Here is a 21,290-nt window from a genome sequence, read left to right on the forward strand (position 1 = left end):
TGTGACTGTTTTCCAAAATGTCACAATATTTTCCCCATACGTGAAATTTCCGAAATTAATCTATGCAAGAGTGCACCAAGGCTGTCTGAAAGTCGTCATAGTGAAAAGAATCTTTTTTTATTTGAATTTAAAAAAGAAAGAAAACCGTGTTTCGATAAATACATCCATCAAACGATTAAAGCGATTAAAAATTGGCTGAGCGTTTTATTATAAATACGAAAATCATCAAAAAAAGTTTCTCAAGATCACGTTCTTTCCACATTCTTGAATCATCTCCACGCAGCTTCCAGCTTCTTGGAAAGATACCAATGAAAAATCAAAATATGTGGAAAAAGGGGATCGAAGAAACATTGTGGATCCTCCTCGAGGAGAGGATCGATCCTCTTTCGAAACGCAAGCGCCAATAAATCTAAAAGCCTCGCATAGCCATCGGTGATTTCAAGAACGAGGCGCATATTTTTCCTCGTTCACCGAAGGATCCATCGAGCGGAAGATTTACTCGCGTAACGCCGAAATCGGCGCCGCCACTAAATCGGCCGGATTGCGTAATAAAACGTTTTTACAACGGGATAAATTTATAACGAAAATTACGGCAATTGAAAGGCGAGGGAGGGAGGGAGGGGCGGGCGGAGGGAAAGTGGAGCAAGGACTGCGGGAGATCTAGATACTCTCGAACGATTTGTAGCCCCTGGAGGAACGGAACGAGCCATAGTAATTTCAAGAGGAGGCGCGTGGAAACGATTGCGCCTGCGTTTCCCGATATCAAGGACGCGGAATCACGATTAAACCGCCTCTTCCAGCTAATTCATACGCCTTCGTGAATCTGAAATTACGAATATCCAAGCTCTGTTTTCTATCGAGTTCGAGATATTGGAGCTTATTCTCGATAATTAGGAGAAGGTGTAATGAATTGAGAATTGAGAATTGAGAATACGTAAATTGTAACGGATTGAAGAAGAATTGAAAAAGAGATGGAACGTTGAATGATATATATTTTATCGTTATGCGTAATAAATATTGCTTGATAAATTGATTTGTGGAAGCGTGAGAAAAAATTTGAAAATTGACACGCATAATTAGTTTCATTTTGAGATATTAATAGCAGTAACTTGTTTTGAAACGAACGTTTTATGCGAATTTTGACGGAATGTCACGAGTAAAATTTCGAATTTTCATACGAAAATTTTGTCATCAAAATCTCGTCAAAGGATAAAGGAAGCGATGCCATTGAAATTCCTCTTTGTTTTATCCCGATATCTCGATTCGTTGCCGAGATATAAGAATTCAAAGTTTAACGTAACGCCAGAAATTATGAATGGGTCCGCGACCCACTGACCTACATTTTTTCCTGGAAATGCGTACTACTGTTTTTTCCAGGAATCGCGTCGCTCGTCTGGAGATTAAGATAGGTCAGTGAGGCGAGGTGCGAGCGAGAGGTCCGAGTAAGCGACAAGGAGAAAGATAATAAACGATTAAAAATTACTCTTTTCTTTGCACGACGATATCTCGGGAACCGGAAGTCGTATCGAGATGAACCAAAAAGCGTTTTAAAGAGCAAGGTTCCGCGCTTCTAACGATCGCTGATCCATTGACCGGAAGTCATTATCTTCGGAGTTATAGCGGTTCAAATTTTTCTTAATTTTAATTGAGTTTAATATGGTTTAAGATAAATGATCGAAAATTGTCTTTTCTTTATTCGTCGATATCTTTTGAACCGGAAGTCGTATCGAGATAAATAAAAGAGCGTTTTAAAGAGCAAGGTTTTGCGCTTCTAATCATCGTTCATCCGTTGACCGGAAGTTATTATCTTCGGAATTACAGCGGTTCAAATTTCTCTCAATTTCAATGGAACGTAAGTCGAACGATTAAAAATCCCCTTTCCTTTAGACGACGATATCTCGGCAATCAAAAGTCGTATCGAGATAAATCGAAAAGCGTTTCAAAGGGCAAAATTCCCCGCTTTTAACCGGCCTTTCATCCATCCATTGGAAATATCTTCGTCTCGTGGAAATATAATTCGAAATACGTGCAATATAGAAAAGATATATACGTATATGAAAATCCCAAGTACCATACTTTTTCAACTTAATCAAGCGAAACGAATCTATCCACTTCAATAAAAGAGAGACAACGATCGGAAGAAATAAAAATTTACAAAATGGCTTTACAAAAATAGAATGGAAACAAGTCGGTCGAGCCAACGTGGAACATTCTTTCAAGTTAAAAATAAAAGGGGAAAAGAAAAACGAACATCCCTCGCCCCTCACGTACGTAGTTATACAAGAACCACGGCAAGGAGTTAATCTTCTCGAGGAACACGGAACTTCCTTTCCAGGTTTGGAATCGCATCTTACACAGCAACGCGGCATTTAACGAACAACGTTTCTCGCTCACCTCTTCCCCTCCGCAAACGATTCGAAACAACCTCGACGTCCGTCCACCCTGGCCAACGAACACGAAATCCACCAACGTTCGTCCACGAAGTGGAAAATCGTTTGCGAGTCGTCTCTCCCCTCTCCCTCCATCCCCTCCTCTCTCTCGTTTAAATCTCGTTCGCGAGGGAAACGCGAACGAGGCAACATCTCTGCCCACCCCACGGTGAAATATTCTCCGCGCAGGATAGGCTGTTTACGTGTAATAATCGGCTCGCCGATTTACAGTAATTTTACACGCGCCTAATTAGCAATTCCGATCGAGTTCGACCCTCCGTGCACGGGCTACATGCCTTTCGTAACCAGTTCGCCCGGTTAATCTACCCAAATCTATATATATGAAAGTATTGGGGTAGCAGTCGATGCTCGAAACAAATAAAAATATGCATATCTGGAAGGGAATGTTACAATTGCCGCCTGCTTCTTTGGTTAAAATCTATCCATATCTGCGATATATGCATCCAAGCAAGTTTGTAACTTCGTAATTGTTGTTTATTAATGTTGGAAAAAGTATTAAGTATCGAATTTTCTACGATCTTTCTAGTAAATTAATTTAAAAGATAATCAAATGAACGATATATATATATATATATATGCTTCCTCTCGAAACTCTACACGTATTTCCATTGTTCACGATATTTCTGTAAAGATCGTTCCAATACTTTGTTTTTATTTATTCGTGCAACAAGCGCGAAAATATGTATATATACAAGCGGAATAGAGCAAAGTCTTTATTCCCATCTGGGAAGAGAGGAAGAGAGAGGGGGAGAGAGTGGAGGAGGATATAAAGGATTATTTGAAACGTAAATATGCGGTAACGGAGAGCAAGGGAAGGGGCGAGTCGGACGTAAATCGAAAGCGAGAGGAACGAATGGAACGAGGGGGAAAATTAAATAATACATAAAGACTGGGATTACGGGAATATCTCGTTTATAGGTGTACGACGGCGGAGAGAAGAGCAGCGGAGGAAAGCGTTGCTTTCGAGAAAAGCGCATTCTCCCGGATGCCGGGGGTTTGAAGAGCGTTGACGTTCAAGGGCGTTGTCGAGAATCAACTATTTACGCGGAAAAATGGAATTTCTCCGGCGAAATTGTACTTTGCGTTATTGTTACATGCGATAACAGCGATAATATTTATTTAACGAGTAGCACTACCTTCGGTAAACAGGAGAGGCAGTTGGTGGAGTGGTACAGTTGGCCGCACAAGTATCCACGCTCGCTTTAAATATTCACGGCCGTGCATTATGCAAAATTATGCGCTCGCAAAGGGGACACGTGAAATGTACTTTTAAAAAATATTCAGCATACTTTCAAAATATACTCTTTTTATCGAATCTAAATACATCGAATAGACAATCTTCCGTCAAATAATTACTTTATCAATATGTCGCGTTTATCGAAATTCACTTGCAACAGATCTTTCCCGCCACAATAAGAGGAAGAAGCGGATGGGCGACGAAGCATTTCGACAAAGTTTCGTCATCCATTCCGTTTCGAAGGCGCGACGAAACCATTCACGATCCTCGTTTTGCCGCCTTTTCATCTTCCAGGATGCGCACCTTTTGTCGCCTCGTCGTACATGTTCGCGCGTACGAGACGCAACGTTTCCCAGACAGAGATGGTTTCCGCTCGCCCCGAGCGATCGAGACCGGCACGGAGCGACGATACGAGGATGCGAAAGGTGTAATTGATGGGTTCGGTTGGTTTATGGGAGCGGCAGGGGCCATAGTGGTCGCGTGTTACGGTGTTTCGCATCTTTATTAGCGGCAAGTCGGTATTTATAGAGGGACAGATCGCGGCACGCGATTCGCCGACCTTCCCTTCCCTTCTTCGTTCTTAATTCGTTCGACTCTGCTCTCTTTCTCTCTTTTGCAGAGAGGCTACTTGTTCGAGGGAGGTTTCCTCGGTCCTCTTCGTTGCCCGAGGAGGCGATATCACGAACGGGTTTCTTATCTCCAGATGACTTTTACGTTATTCAAATATATTTTATATCATAAATCGATGCTCTAACGCGTTCGTGATTAAACGATTTGATTTTCCCCGAGCGGCAACGTAGTATAAAGCTCTCTTAAAAAAAAAAAGAAACGAATCACGAAGATGAAACACGGTTTATCATATCATAAACCAGCACGTTTTACACGTAGGATCTAACCTAACTCATTTTGAGAGCGCTGTTCTCGTTTACGGTCGCACCTCGCCGCTCCACGAAACCGTAACCAAACATTTCGGATACCTAGTGCGTAAAACTTTACACCAACCCTGAATTTATTTATCCTCTCACAGGGGTCAACGTGTGCCAGGTGGTGGGTTATAGGGCCTCGCGAACTCGACGAAACGCGGTCGTAAAGAAAGACACTCGAATCCCGCATGGATCCTCCTCCATTTCCCGCTCCAAATAGACGTCTAACCGTCGAACGACCGGTGTAACAGTTTGACAGATCGCCGCTGCAGTGACGAGCAAACATATTTCCTGGTTTGGAGAAGAGCTGCCTTTTCTCACGCGCGAGATTTTTTTTCGAGACCAGTTTCCTTCGTGTTTGATCGCGACGACCAATTAAAGCGCGCGAATGAATAAAGCGCGCTGCTTAATTATTGCTCGGCCCGCTTCCTCGCCGGGGAAAAATGCACGGAAGCATCGAATTTCACCCGGATCGATTAATTGCTCGCTAATTGACGGCCGAGCACGATTCTCTGGGGGGGATTCGGACGTTTCTATTTTTCTTCTGCAATACACGTTGTTGTTACACGTGTTGCGTGTTCCGTTCGGTTAATTCCAACTTCAATTTTTCAAGCTTCGGTGTAATTGTTTATTACGAATTAGTTGGAAGGATTAGAGGAAACGAAATTCCCCTTTACACTTACTCGACTGTGTGTACGAGTCTGTACATATATATTCGAAAAATATTTATTAAAAAAATGAGAAAAGTAATAATCGGATATCGAGTACGAGTTTACAAGAGTTAAACTTTCGAAAGCCGAAGATTTCTAGGGGCGACTGTACCTTCGTCCCGTCCGGGACGTCCCATTTAAAGTATCCCTCGGTATTCCTCCTCCATTTTAAATCCAGCCCGTTAACTTTCGTGGGACCGGCTCGTATTTACGCGCTTCTCGCACGAAAATTTCACGGAATGAAAGAAGAGGGAACGACTGATCCACGCCGTTTTCGTGTCGCGAATTCGCAAGTCAGTCGCCACCCTCGGGGCCGACTCTCCTCTAAAGATGGAGGGAGAGGGAGGAGGAGTCGTTTAAACCGTAGCGAGGGACCGGAATTCCGGCTTGAAAGGTCGCCAAGTTTCGTTGAACCAGGGGGCTCCATCCAACGGTCCTCCTTCTCGACACTTCTCGCCTCGTCCGTGAGGAACAACGAACGCCCTACGTCCACCCCTCACGTACGTCGCGCGTGTGTGAAATTGGACGGAAACTCTGGCAATAAGTCGGCGAGACCCCTCTCCAAAGATTTGCCCGTCGATTTTAAAGTAAACACGCGTATAATGGGGCGGGTAATGCTTTAATGCGAGGATAAATTTTTTTTTTTTTTTTTGGTTGATTTAGGGGGTTGGAAAATTACGTAAAAGCGTACTATTCGTGTCGGGATGATAGTTTTATAGGAATTTATCGTTTAACGCGAAAATTGTGATTGTGATATTATTTCTTTTCTTAGGAGAGATAGATTAGATTTTGAATTTGGAATTTTGCTAAGAAAAAAATAGCGTTCGAAATATTTTCACAAATCACTGGTATATGGTAATGGAGATATCAACAAGTGAGAAATCGATGCAAAATTCTTCGCTCACCTTGACTTGAGCTTTCGAACATCGATAAGATAATCAAATTAAGAAAGACTTAAGAAAGTTGCATACAATGCGAATAATTAACGGAATCTTGCAACGTTTTGGAAGATTTGGTTCGTTATAATCCGCGTAATGTTCAAAACCATGTAATAATCGACATTTTCATCAGAGGGCACGTCTCCATCGACAGAGAGATGCTGGATAACGCGTTTCGACGGGATATCAGGTGGCAACGTCAGGAGATTCGATCGGAGAAAAGGGAGATGCAGAGGAAGAGAGAGAGAGATTCCGCTCCGCATGAATATTCAATCGACTTCCAGCTCGATTTCGCAAGCTGTGGACGACCACTCCGCTCCTTGCCGAGACTTTCTCAACGCCGATGTTGATAACCACTTGCGAAAGAATCCACCGCTGTGTGCTCGATTCGCCGGGCCACAGGACAATTTCACGAGATGGAGAGGAGAAACCAAGAAGCCATCGTTACGATTTAACCACGAGCCTCTCTCTCGTCGCAACTTAATTTTCTAACGATCCTCAACTTTTTTATTTCTCTCTTCTTTTCCTCTCTGGAATTGAATCACGAATATGCTTTCGAGTAACACGTGGCTGGGCATCGATTCGGTTAAAATTAAAATTCCCATCTTCCAAGCAATAACAACGCCTTCCCTTCGCACTGGCCCCGTAGCCAAGTTGGCAAGCGTCAAAGGGGAGAGCGAGAGTTGGAGAGTTCTCTCGCGCGGCAAAATTATTCATGAACCGCGAAAGCTAGTTTCGCAAATTTTAATCCAATCGGAAACTCTAGTTTGAGAAGTTTTTTTGCGCGTCTTGCCAGCTGCAATTTTTTTCTTTTTTCTACAGGAATGTAATAAAGCCATCGCCGATTTATCGGACGAGCCACCATTCTTCGATAGCACAGACGTTGCCAGGATGAAACGATATTAATCCGATACAGGACGTTGCAGCGCAATTTAAATTATCCATTTTGTTAATTATATCCCTTCTCTCGCTGTTCTCTCCCTCCATTTATTTTAATCACCTCGTAAAATGGATTTCTTTCCAAGATTATTTTTAACTTATCCCTTTTGTACGTAAACAATTCTCAAAGGAACTCGACTTGGTCGTTATATCAATTTATCCAGGCGCACTTATTATTTAACTACTACTATTATTTACCGTACACGCGTGTGAAATCCGATTCACGTTTGTCATGTCTGTTCGCGCGGCGTATCCCTTTAAACAACGGGGCCCTGCAATTTCCCCGAAATTCCGATTACAAATTCGCGTCCCACGGGTACATTGTGCGCCGCCGACCTATCGATAATAAATTTTATAGGTCGGTAACGAGTATGGGTGTGTATATATATATATATATATAATGGAGATTGGGGCAGGGGCGAATCGATGGACGAACGATAATCGCAGTGTGCCCCTTCGTCATCGGTTATCGATGAACCATCGGCTACCCACCGTGTCGTTGACGCGCGGTAATTATTTTTACAGGGACGAATAAATGGTCGCAAAGAACGTGGTTGATTTTTCTTTTATTTCTCTTTCGAATCGAAGCGAGAATAAAATTGCTAGTCGATTCAGGCGGTTGGAACGAGCGTGGATTTTCTAATTTTAATTTATTCAAGTTGCATTATAGTTGAGGCACAAGTGGATTATTTTTAACTATATATATATATATTAAATTTTCTCGAAGTCGGTAAATTATCGAGATCGCTCGCATAATTTATTTCTAACGTTCGTTGTAATTCATAACGAAATTATCAGGTATGTGTCAATGATTGCGTTCGTTCAATTCTAATATAAATAAGCACTATCTTTCAGCGCGTAATTTTTCAGTCTGCCGATTACTCGAAAGGTCGACTCGCATATATTGTTGTCAGTCGTGGTTGATTTATGAGTTAAGTTTGCTCGAATTTTAAAACTCGTTGTTGCTGTTAACTCGATCGAAGTTCGATCGACGAACGAGTAATATATCTCGTCGCCTCGAATTCACTTCGAGTTGTTGAAAATGGAGGAGGGGGGGAAGTGCAAGACGACACTCAAGACAATTGATATTAGTGGCGTCCAGGAGGAAAGGGAGATTTCAATTTTTCAGAACGGCTGGTGAACATTGGAACTCGAGTTGGGTGATACGGTTTGTTGAGTGGGATAATTAAAAGTAGACGTTGTTTCTCGGCTCGAAAAGTTGGCCCTCGAACGTTTGTATACCCTTGGACTTGAGTCATCAACTCGAAACTTCTCAGGAGAGGGCGAAACCACTTCTAGTCGGTTCGAAACGACTGCCGCATTGCAGCGCGCCTCACTTCGACCAGTTTCAACTTTGTAAACTTCCAGTCCCGTTTCAAACCGTCTTAAGCGGTTCGATCGTCGAGTGGGATCGAAGTTTTAATGAATTTTTGTTTTAATAAAATCCAAGAGTGCGGCTTTCCCGTCCACTTTGTCATCGAGACACTTTGATCTTTCCTTTTCTCCCTCTCTCTTTCTCTTTTTAGTGAGAATCCGCGACAGAATTTTTACGGAAGCGCCATTTTTTTTCTCTCGATGCTTAAACGGGTTTTTTTTCAATTAAAGACACAAATTTGTTAAAAAGAAACGCATTTACAACGTCTTCAGGATTTAAACATTTAAATTACACGTGTAACAAGTAATTCTATGATTTTTTCCTGTAAAAGAGTGATTATTTGATCTATCGTAAAATCGATCCTCTATAAAAGCAATTTCTCAATTTAATTTGACAAGATAACTGTATTTAAAAGAAGAGAGAAATACAAAATTCCTAATTTTATTTTATTCAAAGTCTTAAGCAACAGTTGCAAAAAAAAGTTCTAAGCCTCTGGAATTATATATTTCGAAGTGATTGTCGCCGAAAAAGGGGATTAGGGAGGGAGAGAGGGAATAAATATTGGCCCCCGAAAGTGTCATCGATCAGATTCGCAAACTTCATCAGGATGTTGAACGCGTGTTTGACATTGTGCGCCGCATTTCGCCAATACAAATGACATTTCGGGTCTGCTGATAAACGAGAGATACGAGTCCCGGTTAATTTTGAACTATGCGGCCCAGAAATGCGAATACCACCGTATATCCCGTGCATCCATTACGGTTAACCCTGTAATGGAGGGGCGAGAGTGCCGTCACTGATCCCAACGATAACGCCCCCTTTCCCGCAAATTAAGCGCAACTCCGGAGTTGATGGTAAAAAAGATAAACCGTCGAAAAAAAAAAGAAATTAAACGCACACTGATATTTCTTTGGGATAGCTTAACCGAAGGAACTCGAAACTACTTTTACCGTTCGCTCATTCCGATCGTTTTCCCTATATTTTATATTTTGAGTAATTTCTTGGTATCAAAATTTTAACGAATCCCTCGCTTGAAAAAGAGGAATCTCGATAGAAAGAAATTTAACCAGTTCGAGTCGGAAATTTATTGTGAAAGCCAGAAAATTTTCGTCTAAAAAAAATTTCGTTCCCTTCGACGGGAGGGCGACAGACGATTAACCGCGCGGCTCGTAATGAATTTACCCGCGCAAAACCGATGATCGAATTAAACGTCGCTCGCAGGTCGTTAGCAACGAGAGGTTAATCGAGGGTATTAACGGACGTATGGCGACCGCACGAACGCGCGCACGCGCGAGTACCAATCCTGGTAAATGGGGCGCACGTGTTTGCGCTAGTCCGATTCTCTAGACTCGTGTCCCTTCCCTCTCCCCTCTGTCCGTCCTTTTTCCATCTTCGGTGAAAAGCGACTCGAGAGAGAGAGAGAGAGAAAGAGAGACGGTGGCGGGAAAACCGGTTTGAAACCAGCTATGTGTACGTGTATATGTACGTTGCTCCTCTCTCGTGCGAAACTATCGGCCACGCAATTCGCGCGAACGAGTGACTCACGATGCAAAACCGAGGCGAGCCGTTGTTATCTGTCATCTCCTCTTGCGTTAGTTTCGCGTCCACGATTACGAAGCGTTTTGTTGGCGGTGGTTTTCTAGGTTAGCCTTGTTTCAGCCTTGTTTTCGGAGCGGTGTTGCCTCGGTTACGTAAGACGACTTGCTTTGGAGGGAGTTATCTATTTCGCTCGCATTTTTCTCTGTTGATGTTCGCGCTAATACTTGTTTTGCAAGTGTGTTGTTTCGATGTTTTCGTTCTCGATAAATCTTTCAAAGTTTTATTATATTATATTATATTGTTGCTTTTTCTTTTTTTAAATCTGTTTCTAGAATTTCATAGAGAGTGGAATTTTAAGGAATTTCCAATGTTTAGTTCTAATATTCTTATCGCGACTGATTCGAAATCTAAAATTAATCATTTTAATCTTTTCAAGGATTATTCCAACTTCTTCTTCTTCTTTTTCAAACCAAGGAACGAAAATGATAGAGGAAATTTGAGAGCGCGGTGGAAACAATGAAATTTTAACTTTGCCGCGAATTCCATCCGGCCGTGCACAACACACTTTTCCCAGTTTATACTCTCCATCACTCTCCTCCAACGGTTTTGCGCCGATATTAACGAAAAGCTGTGTGGAAAATTAATTATCCGACTCGATTTGACCGCGGCCGCATATTTCTCGTGACAGCGTCAAAGTTTGGCGGCCGTTAATATTCGCGTCGTTTAGATCCAGCCTTTATAACAACGTTACGCCACACCCGATTATCCGCCCGATTTTCAAAAGGGATCCCGAATCGTCGACGATTAATTCGCGATACATTTCAGAAATAAGGGATACATTTCAGAAATGATGAACGTTTTGACGTTTTTCTCATTCGCGGGATTCACAAAAGGACTCGTGAAAAACAATTATAAAGGGATAAAAACGAAGTGGTTATATATTATGGGAATCTCGATTAATCAAAGTGGGTCGGGGAATTAGGAGAAATTTGCACAGAATTATAAGTGTTTGTACAATCTTCATATTGAATGTGAAATGAATTCAGGATTCAGCGACTTTCTTCTTCGTTTCTTTTCTATAAATGTGTATGCATTGTTCCACGGATTTAATAATAACATTGAAAATGATCAATTACGCTTTTAAAAAGTTTCACGAATAAATTGTTGGGGGAATAAAATGTTTCTGAAAATACGATTTTGCATTTTAAATAAAATCACGACAAACGCGTCAAGAACATAATAATATGTTTGTATATAATTTAAAACAATTCGTAACGAGTGATTCTTAACAATCAACGTGGAGGAAAACAATTATGAAATAACGACGGTTTTCTTTCTTCAATTAATTACAAGAAATAATACATACAAAATATAATATTAAATTTTCGCGAAATCCAATTTTAATTCCTTAAATCAATCGCCTCGAAACAAGTACACGATTTTACCTTAATTTACACAGATTTTCGAGGAACGCAATCGGACAAATTTCGAATGATTCGATGTTAATCGAAAAAGAAAAAAAGAAAGAAGAAAAAAAATGAAATGTTTTTCGTGTAACATCCCACTCTCGACAGTACGCGCGCGCGTGTTCCAGTTAAAATCAAACGAAGCGAAACGCGATACGTACGATTAATTAAACGCGGATGCGCGCCAAGTGCTCGCGAATTTCAACGATAAATATTTTCTGAGTTAATCCAACTAGGGAGGGTATTAAGTTCCAATTAAGGGAATCTCCGGACGCGAGCGTGTTTGTCGTTCATAATTATTTCTCGTCCACCGTTCATTTCTGCCAATTAGAATCGCGTTTCGGCTACGTTTCTACGCCGCCAAAAGCTTTTCGTTTCGAAACGCTGTCGGGAGATATGGATCTAACAAGGGACAAAGCAACCGTGCTCTTGTCCCCTCTTGTATCGCCACGAACGGACGACAAGTGTACGGCGCGGTGAGGATAGGCCAGGCCAATGAATATTCACCATCCCGCTTTTGCGACCAGTCATTTGAATTTATACGCTCCCGCTTCGAATCGCTTCTTGTGCACACTGATTGTCGCGCGAAATACACACATACGTGCACGTGTGTTTCTCGCGTATACGAAAAGTGGGGGGAAAACTCGACGACTCTGTTTTCATTTCTCCTCTTCGTCTCTTCATTTCTGCCCGCCTCTTTTTAATCGTTTATTTTTTGTTTTGCATACCCTTGAACTTTGTGAACGGTACAGATATATATATATATATATGGAGAAATATTTCGAAGAAGAATTTTTAATCGTAGGAAATATCGTTCAACTTCTTGTTTCTCTCTTCCATGCATTTAAGAGGAATCTCCTCTGTTTCGGAATAAATAGATGGATTAATCATTTAGAGATGCGATTATTAAATCGGCACTGATTAGTTATTAGTTATAATTATATTCTTGAACTATTTCTAACTTCGAAAACGTTCTTAAAATTTCGAAAAGACACCATTTATCATTCGATATCGTTTGGAAAAACGAAAGATCGATGTCTCGAACGCATTTTGATAGTCGAATATTCTTCGAGGAGCAAGACGATTCGTTAAAAAACCGTGGACAGGACGAGAGGAGCTTGAAAGTTTTCACCAGCGATCCTCCGTCGAATGGCAAAGTTTGGAAATACCTTTCTCTTTCTCTTTTTTCCTCCCTCCTTCTCTCCCTGTCTCGTTCACTCGCGGAGGAGAACAAGAGACGTCCCACGCTGGAGAAAGGGTGGCTTACCCAGTTTCTCGAGCGATCCTTAATACGAACTTCATTAAAGATTTCTCCTCTCGGGCTCCTCTTGAACTTCTATTCATATAGATTTAAGGCTCGTTCGGAGATTTATCGTGCAAACATTTGTCTCATTTTCAAAATGCACCGCGCGTCTCCAAGGCGTTTTATAATCACCGATTCTAATGAAATTCCATCCCAATGGAAGGGAAAAGAAGCTTATCCCCCTTTCGGATCGGGCTAATTCTACTCCGTTCTTACCGAAACGGGGTCGATCGTCGTGTTTTTCGCGATTCTTTTGAAAAACCGTCGATTGAAAACAGAAACCAAAGACGATCGATTTTCGAATCGGTATTTTCGACATCTTCAATCTGGATTGATCTTATTCCATTTCTCTTTCAAACTGCGATCAATTATATCAATTGAAATATTCTTCCGATATATTTCCTTATCCCCTCGAATTTGCCCTGAACTCGACAAATTATATACAAAATCTTCTTTGAACCATTTATTAATTTCTCCAATAGAAATAGAGAAGATTTCAACTTGATTGATCCAAAAAAACGAGATAGGAGATATTAAAAAGAAATCGGGGAGGAAACTTTGTCTCCCTTATCGTGACAAAGTCAAAAGACTTTGGGGAAGTGGAAAGTTTCCGGCTTTCTCGTCAACCTAATTTCGACGATTTCAATCATGAAATCTTCCCCTCCCCTCGGATCCCATCCACCAGGTCCCTCCCTCTTCGACTCGCGAATTATTAACTCCGACTTTCCCCGACTCTAGGGCGATTTTTAAACATGCATACGGCTTTGCAGAAGGCCAAGGAAATTTTCGAGGCGGAATATTTCTCCGAGCCACGACACGGGATTTCATCCAGCTATTGTTTCCCTTCGCGCGGGAACCATTGTACCGCGATGTTTGAATAGTTGTAGTTGGGAGAATTTATCTTCCCGAGAATAATTAACCGTGATCGAATTTGATTGAATTTTTAATATCCCTGTCGAATTTAATCCAAGAAACTTCTCATATTGCCCGGTCGAAAAAAAGAAAAGAAGAAATTGTTCCAGTATCGACTTGGATCGATGCTCGATTATGAGAAAGTTACATGGATGTTTATTCAAAGTGATGTTTCGTTTCGTTCATGAATCTAGTTTTTCTTTTTAATAAGCTAATATTATTGTGAAATATGTAATTGATTTAATATAGCAAGTATTACCGAATTTTGTAGAATCTATAGTTTATCGGAGAAATTATTTGATCGATACGAATACATCTTCGATTTATAAATTAAAATATATTACATATATTGAACGACACCGTTCCAAATATTGGTCGGGGAGGAAATTTCTTAAAACATTGGGATTTCTCGGATATTCCATTAATATTTCAATCGTTGGTAAATTATTCCGTTTCATTATATACAGTCGGTTGATTTATAGTCGGTTCTTGTCGTGTTATTTTTCATAGAAGGAAATCGCGATGGTGCACGCACGATACACGCTTCCATTCCAACCCCCGTATCCAACCCCCTCGTCGCTTTGAAGTCGCTCGTCGGCCCCTCAATTTTCCTCCTACGACGCCGATTGTTAGCGGAATTCTTTTCAACCTTCTCCCTCCCTGTTTGTAAATCTTTCGCGCGCGAGGGTCGTCCCCGATTTTCTTCTTCTTCTTCTTCCTTTTTTTTTTCGTCTCTCAAACGAAACGCACGGCTTTGTTGTACATAGTCGATCGGGGAAACGTCCCGTTTTTGTCCACGATACGATCAAAAGCAAGAAAATGTGTATATATATTCGGTGGGGTAATTGATTCCTTTTGAATTTTTATCGGGGAAGCATTTAGATGTTACGACGATAAAGGAATAATGTATCTCTTTGCGTCTCGTCCTAATTAGGAAATTATCATTTTCTTTCTATCTGGTTATCTATATCGGATCTTCTCTTCGATCTTTTGTCGATCGAACTCGTTTATAATTAATAAATGGAAATAATAATTGTGTAATTTATATATTCGGATATCCAACTCCAAAAGAGAATATGAAAATAATTAGGAAATATATCTTTTATCTGCCGTTTCCACGGGAAATTTTATATAATGAAAATTTTCAACGTTTCAACGGTTTATTTTCCGGTATAATTATTTGTGCACGGGATAAAATACGAGTGATTTATGATTCATCGTTGAGGGGGTAGGAGGAGACTGAAAAAATATTAAAAATTCGCGTCACGTGATTATTACGCATTATAAATATTTTACGTACGCCGCAACAGGTCTTCAATATCCCATTTCGTGTCCACCGTATATTATAAAAGTGAAATATACACTTTAAATACATTTTTACATATTATTGCCGAGCATTATCTTTGTGAAAACGTATTTTTTTTTTTTTTCGTATAACGACTTTACTAGAATTCTTCCTCAACAATCGACTTTCATCAACGGATATTAACATATTTGCAGGAGAAGATAACGAAATGTAAATATCGATATGTTATTTTTCTATTCTAAAATACAATGTACTCTTCGATAAGAAATATTTCTCCTTTATCTCGTCGCTTTTTTCCTCGCGCTTCTGCCACCATTCCTCCGTCTCATGCCTCTTGCGCGCAATCTTGAGCAAACTTTTCATCCCTCCCCACCCCGCCGCCCCGCCGTCATCGTTGTCGACCTTCCGTCTGCCCTGTTATCGAACGACACGAACTTCTCGGCGAACTTTATAAGCGGGGTCATTCTGGATAACGAATTTGCATGGTTTCCGCCTCGCCTTTCTTCCCTTTATTCTCCACCCCTTTTGTCCCGCCATTCCATTCCCGGGATCTTTATAATTCTATTTTTGGTTAGGCTGTAATCGAGCAAAAGAATTACCAACTTCGCCGAATTACCAACCTCGCTCACGAGATCCGTTCCGACTTCCAACTTTTCCATTCTTGGACAGAGAATTTTTTTCTCGTTCGTTTAATTCTCTTCTCTCGCGTGAGCTTTGTTTAAAAGAAAAAAAAAAAGAAGGAAATAAAGAAAGAAATAAGGATTTTGTTGAAGTTTTTTCGAATCGAGTAAACACGATGCGTACGGAATAATTCATTTCGATTTTTTTTTCTTTATTTTTCAGGATATCTTTCTTTAAGTTTCATACTGATTTATTTTTCCAAACAATGACGCGTTGAAAATTGTAATTTTCATTTGAAGCGATACGTAAGGTCGTTTTATCAGATTATCGCAAGCAATCGTGCGAAAATTAAACGATACCGTTCATCTCTCATCAATTGACCCACGCGTTGAATCCTTGTATCTATATCGTGGTATATCGCGTGACTAAACGTCTAGGTCATCGGTCTCGAGTGTGTTAACACAGATCTTAACGCTTTGCCCATATTCAAATTAAACGCATACACGTAGAACGGCCTATCGATCAGGGTGTAGAGGAAATTTAAAATCGAATCTCTATGACAATTCAATTAATTACAAAAGTTTATAAATACAGCGTTCGAGTAATATTTTATTCGTTTACACACGCGATAAAAATGTGTTCGAAAATTTGAATAATTCTCTACATCGTTTCGTCAATTACAGTCCGGATTCGAAAAGTTCTTCACCGCTTCGAGTGTATCAGATTCTTTCCAACGTTTCCCCTTGGGATCGAGTCGATTACCACGTCGATTCCTCCCAGATTTAGTTTCCACGAGCTTAATTACATATCGACGAGTCGATCGTCGACTAACGATGTTTACCAGCCCTCGATGGAAGTTCAAAACTGCAAACTCGGGCTGCCGGAAGTGGAGGATCGTAGCCATGCGAGTGGCAACCCTCCTCCATAATTGCTAACAATTCTGATTCACGAATCGATGATTTCTCTTCCCTTTTATCGCGATTTTCTGAACGAATAAGAAAAAAATATCTTCATCTCTTTAATAAGTAATCACGTATATATAAAAATATTCAATTTACTTGCATGTATCTAGGAATAGTCATCTTTGTTTCATATCGGATTCCTATCCTTTTCCTTTTTGATAAAGTCATTCCGTCAAAAAGATGCTATTTCTTCGTTTCATCCCAGAGCCGAAAGAGGTACAGCCGTGATATATATCAGGATTGAAGCCGATGTTTAATATTTAAACGCCCTAGAACGGCGTTCTAAATATTTAGATTTCTAGCCCCTTTTTCTCAGCTTGGCAAACTGGCATTTTACCTTCAGTGTTATTTTCCCTCCTTCTTGCAACCACTTCTCTCCCTCTCTCTCGCGCGCGCGTGGTGCCGTTTGCGGTTCGTAATGAAATTGCTAGGTGGAGAGTCCTCTCTTCTCCACTTTTACGCGTCGACCTTTCTCTTTCTCTTCCTCTCCTTTCTTTCCCTCCTCTATTTCTCTCGCTCTTTCTCGGCCAGGTCCGTCAAGCTTGTTTATTTTTACGCCATAGTCGACGGCTGAGAACCCGGCTTAATGTCGTTCCTCTTTTGTCCTTTTAGAATCTGACGAAAGTAGCGTTGCCCACGGTAATATCCTTTCGCAAAAACCGTGTTTTTCGGCGCGCCCCTCTAATTTGCATCGCGGAGGAGCCGCTAAACTCACCGTTTAGCCTTCCGCGGCCTCGCGCTCTTTCAAGTGTCCGCTGTGAACGTTCGAAATGACGAGAGTAATAGGGGTTGAGCGAATAGTCTCGAGAACTCGACTTTGTTTAAGAATTTGGAAAATTTGATTCTCCTTTTCCCTTTCTCTCTCTCTCTCTCTCGCGTACAATTTTTTAAATCGTTCGATACTTTGGTCGTATTTGTTATTCCTCTGGATCTGTTCGAAACGATGAGAGAGATTGGCTTTCGAATTTCGGGAATACTTTTTTTCTTCTTCTTTGAATCGTGTCCTTGAATTCTTGAACTCCTTGTACTTCTTTTTTCTTTTCCTCGGTCTATTGCGAGGGATAAAAGGAGGGAGAGACATTGGAAATTCACGACTCGATTTAAATTCAACGGCTATAGTTTCGTTCTCGCTCACGTTTTAGGATTTTCTGCCGTAATTTCTTTCGATCAAACGTAATTCTGCCCGTCTCCGTTTAAAATCTTCTATCTGGCTTTCTTTCGAAATATGTAAGAAAATTGATTGTAAGATCCTTATCGTTTTCTTTCTCCTTGGAAAAATAAATTAGATCCTTGGAAAGAGCGCGCATAGAGCTTTCCAATTTTACTTAAAAAATTAAATAGAATTTAACCGTGCTTTACTGAAAATACACTTTAACATACATATTAAAGTTCGTCTTAAAATCGCACGGATTAAAATAATGCCTCGTATCTCCTCATCCATTTCGAAAATTCCGGTTAGAATTACTTCAATCAAAAGATAATCGATTGAAAGCGGAGGGGAAGGCATTGTCCATCCAGAATGAGCGGACGATTTAAAATTCTCGAACAGGATCCTCGAAAAAGAGGAGAAAAGCGGAAGAAGCTCTTCTGGAGCTTGTATATTTCGCGGAGATTATCGCGCATAGATTAGGGGACGATTACATTGTTCCGAAATGGCGCCTCGCAGACCAGGTCGCCGACATCGTTCGTTCGCCCTCCGGGAATTCCATTCGCGAAATACGCACTACAGCGAATATTCTCGCTGCTCCATGAAACTTATCGCGTGTACCGAGGCGAAATAATCCCGGCCGACGAATGTTATTTCGAATATACCGTGGTGAGAATATTATTCGATCGATACTATCCTTGTTATTAATTTATCATAATTTTGCGATCGTTCAATTTTGCGAGATGGAAACGATCGTTGCAAAGGTGAATCAAATCTGATCTTTCTTCTCTTCTCTTTTCTATTTTTTTGTCGTAGTAATAATCGATGAATCGGAAGGCGGCTTTCGAGTTTTTATTTATTAAATTCCCGTATTAAATTCCTGGAATTACGCGGAATTATTATCGTTAAACAAGTGCATATTTATGATTCATTTGCAAATTGAAACTTGTAAATTACAAATTGACTCGCAGTCGGTTTATATAATGGTTTTAACGTATATTTCGTTAAAATTGAAGAGAGCGAGCGGGAGATGCGTCATAATCGTACTTTTGATAATATACTTTTGATAACCGCTCCTCGTTAATTCATTCCAATTATTCGTCACTTGGAAATTTCTTATCCTAATTTGCTTTGAGAACAACATCGAAATCGAATCGGGGGGAAAAAAGTGCATTTACAATTACAAAAAGAAGAAGCGTAAATCTTGCTCGTTCGTCGATCATCGATTCAATTCCGGTGTCTAAGTGTCGCGCACGTGCATCGATATTAACATTGCAATTTCCACAGGGGATCGAGACGGCGGCGGTGGTGGTGTTGATACCCATTATTGGAACGAGTTACAAGAAACGAACAAACCCCGCGAGCAACGCTGTTCGCCTCGCATAATTACAAGCCGGTCCTGAAATATGCAAATTCAACGACTATCGTTATCGCCGCGATGTATGATGCGCCGTGCATCAGGAAGGTTACAGAACCGCTTGCACAACATTTTACATACGCAGAGTCGAAGAGGAGTGGAAACGCAGTTGAATTCGAAACGCTATTTAATATTTAACAGCCCATTATGAATCAATCGGATAGCAGGGATCTCTTACCCGTGTAATCCCGTATTCTATCCGCCAGATGTAAACCGTGATACGCACGTTGATTAGAGGCGATTACGTCGTCTCCCTCGAGACGGCACTACTTCGAATTTCTATCGGCATTCCTTCGCGGCATTCCTTTCGTTCCCTCCGTTTCAGAAACGCGAGAAATCGAGCCCCTCGACGAAATACCGAAACGCACGCCCCCACCGACGAGTTATTATTAAATTGATTCGATTGGAGATAGGAAAGATAACAACACACCTTCCTATCTCTCGCGCACGTCGATTCATTCGATTTGCATCAGGTAAATTGCTCGCTCGAGAAGAAGATAAGATTGGTCGCTTGTTTTTTTTTCGAGAAAAACCGAACAAATGTTTGCAAAATCAAATTTTTTCCAGGATTGTCCTCATCGTATCCAAAATCGTATCGATCCGTGGAAAACGTTTAACGCCGCGATATCCGCCTGTTCCGGAACAGATTCGGATTCGAGCGGGTCACCGAATTACCGCCCTCTCCGCTGGTGGGGGTGGACAAGGGGTGGTAATTCCGATCGATATTCACCGAGGACGAGACACGTCGACCGCGAATAACGAGTTTATCGGGGCGCAGACCCAGATTCCTGGTAAACCTGTCCGTGGGAAAATCCAGGTCGATCGAGAAAGCGAATTCCGAATGCGAAACGCAGAATTCGCCTCGCGGCACTCTCGGCGCAACGTGCCCCGTTCCCTGAATTATCGCCTCGTGTCGCCCCATAAAGGTCGAAAGACGCGGCTCTCGTATACTTGCTACGGGATCACTCCAATATCTTTTTTTTTCTTCCTGGGAATAATAATTTATTATTATCGATCGTTATCTGAGAATTTTACATTTCGGATAATAATATTGTTCCACGTGTATCCCTTTAAAACGGGGATAAATTTTTTCTTGGAAGCAGTTTTTTTAAGTTCGGTTGGAGAGATTGGGGGGATCGGTTCAGCGCAAAATCGAGACTCGAACGTGATTAATCGTGACTCACGCTCGGCCTGGGATGCGTTTCACGATTGATCGGGCACACGTGGATAGGGTAACGCGTAATCGGACATTTCTGCGTCGTGTGTACGACTTAATTATCGTCCATCGCCGTGCCATCCTTTATGCGCCGGCCATCGATCCGTTTCCCCTTTTACGGCCGATGCCTCGGATGACGGTCACCGTTTCGTTTCATTTTCTTCTTTTTAATTTCGTATTAAAAACCCATGAAAAAGGAAACGCTTCAGAGAGGAGTTAATCGAAAGAGTTGTGACAAAAACTCTCGTAAAACTTGCACAAATTGCAAATATCGTAAAGTTATAAGATCATGGAAAAAGGAATACAGCTCTCGAATGCGATTTGTCCAAGCTCTACCTGTTTCCGGTCAATCGTGCTCCTACTGTATCGTGTGTTCCACGATATTTTAACGATATTTCGGAGGTATTTCAACTACGTTTCGACTGTATTTCGAGGATCGCACACGCGCCACCGGATACCGCATTTCACATAGAAAAGGAGCACGCGTCGGGTATGGATTTACGGACAGTTTGGTATGCTTGGTATTATCCTGTGTTCCGTTTTGGCCTCGTCCTCCTCGCATTTGCATATGCAAGTGTTGGTTTCGATGGATCTCCTATGCTAAAGCAAAACGGTTCACAAAGGGTGTATCGACGATATTCTGTCTGCAGGGACGTTGAATTAACGATTAATCGATGCGGATTAATTATTAAATGATTTTTCGAACATATTGTCCGATGTACAACGTTCTCGATGTCGTGTCGAGGATCGAAGATTGATATCTGTGCTGTGAATGGATTAGTTGAAAATATTCGTATCGAATGTAGAAAAATTCGAAGTATTCGAAATG

The 21,290-nt window shown here is 41.2% G+C and overlaps 1 protein-coding gene across 6 annotated transcripts in view; it reads left to right on the forward strand.

The window, feature by feature from the left end:
* Positions 1–21,290, forward strand: part of LOC107995488 (mucin-5AC) — a 266,993-nt gene that overhangs the window by 191,404 nt on the left and 54,299 nt on the right. The window lies entirely within an intron of this gene.

The sequence above is a fragment of the Apis cerana genome, linkage group LG12 (genome assembly GCF_029169275.1).
Source record: "Apis cerana isolate GH-2021 linkage group LG12, AcerK_1.0, whole genome shotgun sequence".
In the NCBI taxonomy this organism is placed as follows: domain Eukaryota; kingdom Metazoa; phylum Arthropoda; class Insecta; order Hymenoptera; family Apidae; genus Apis; species Apis cerana.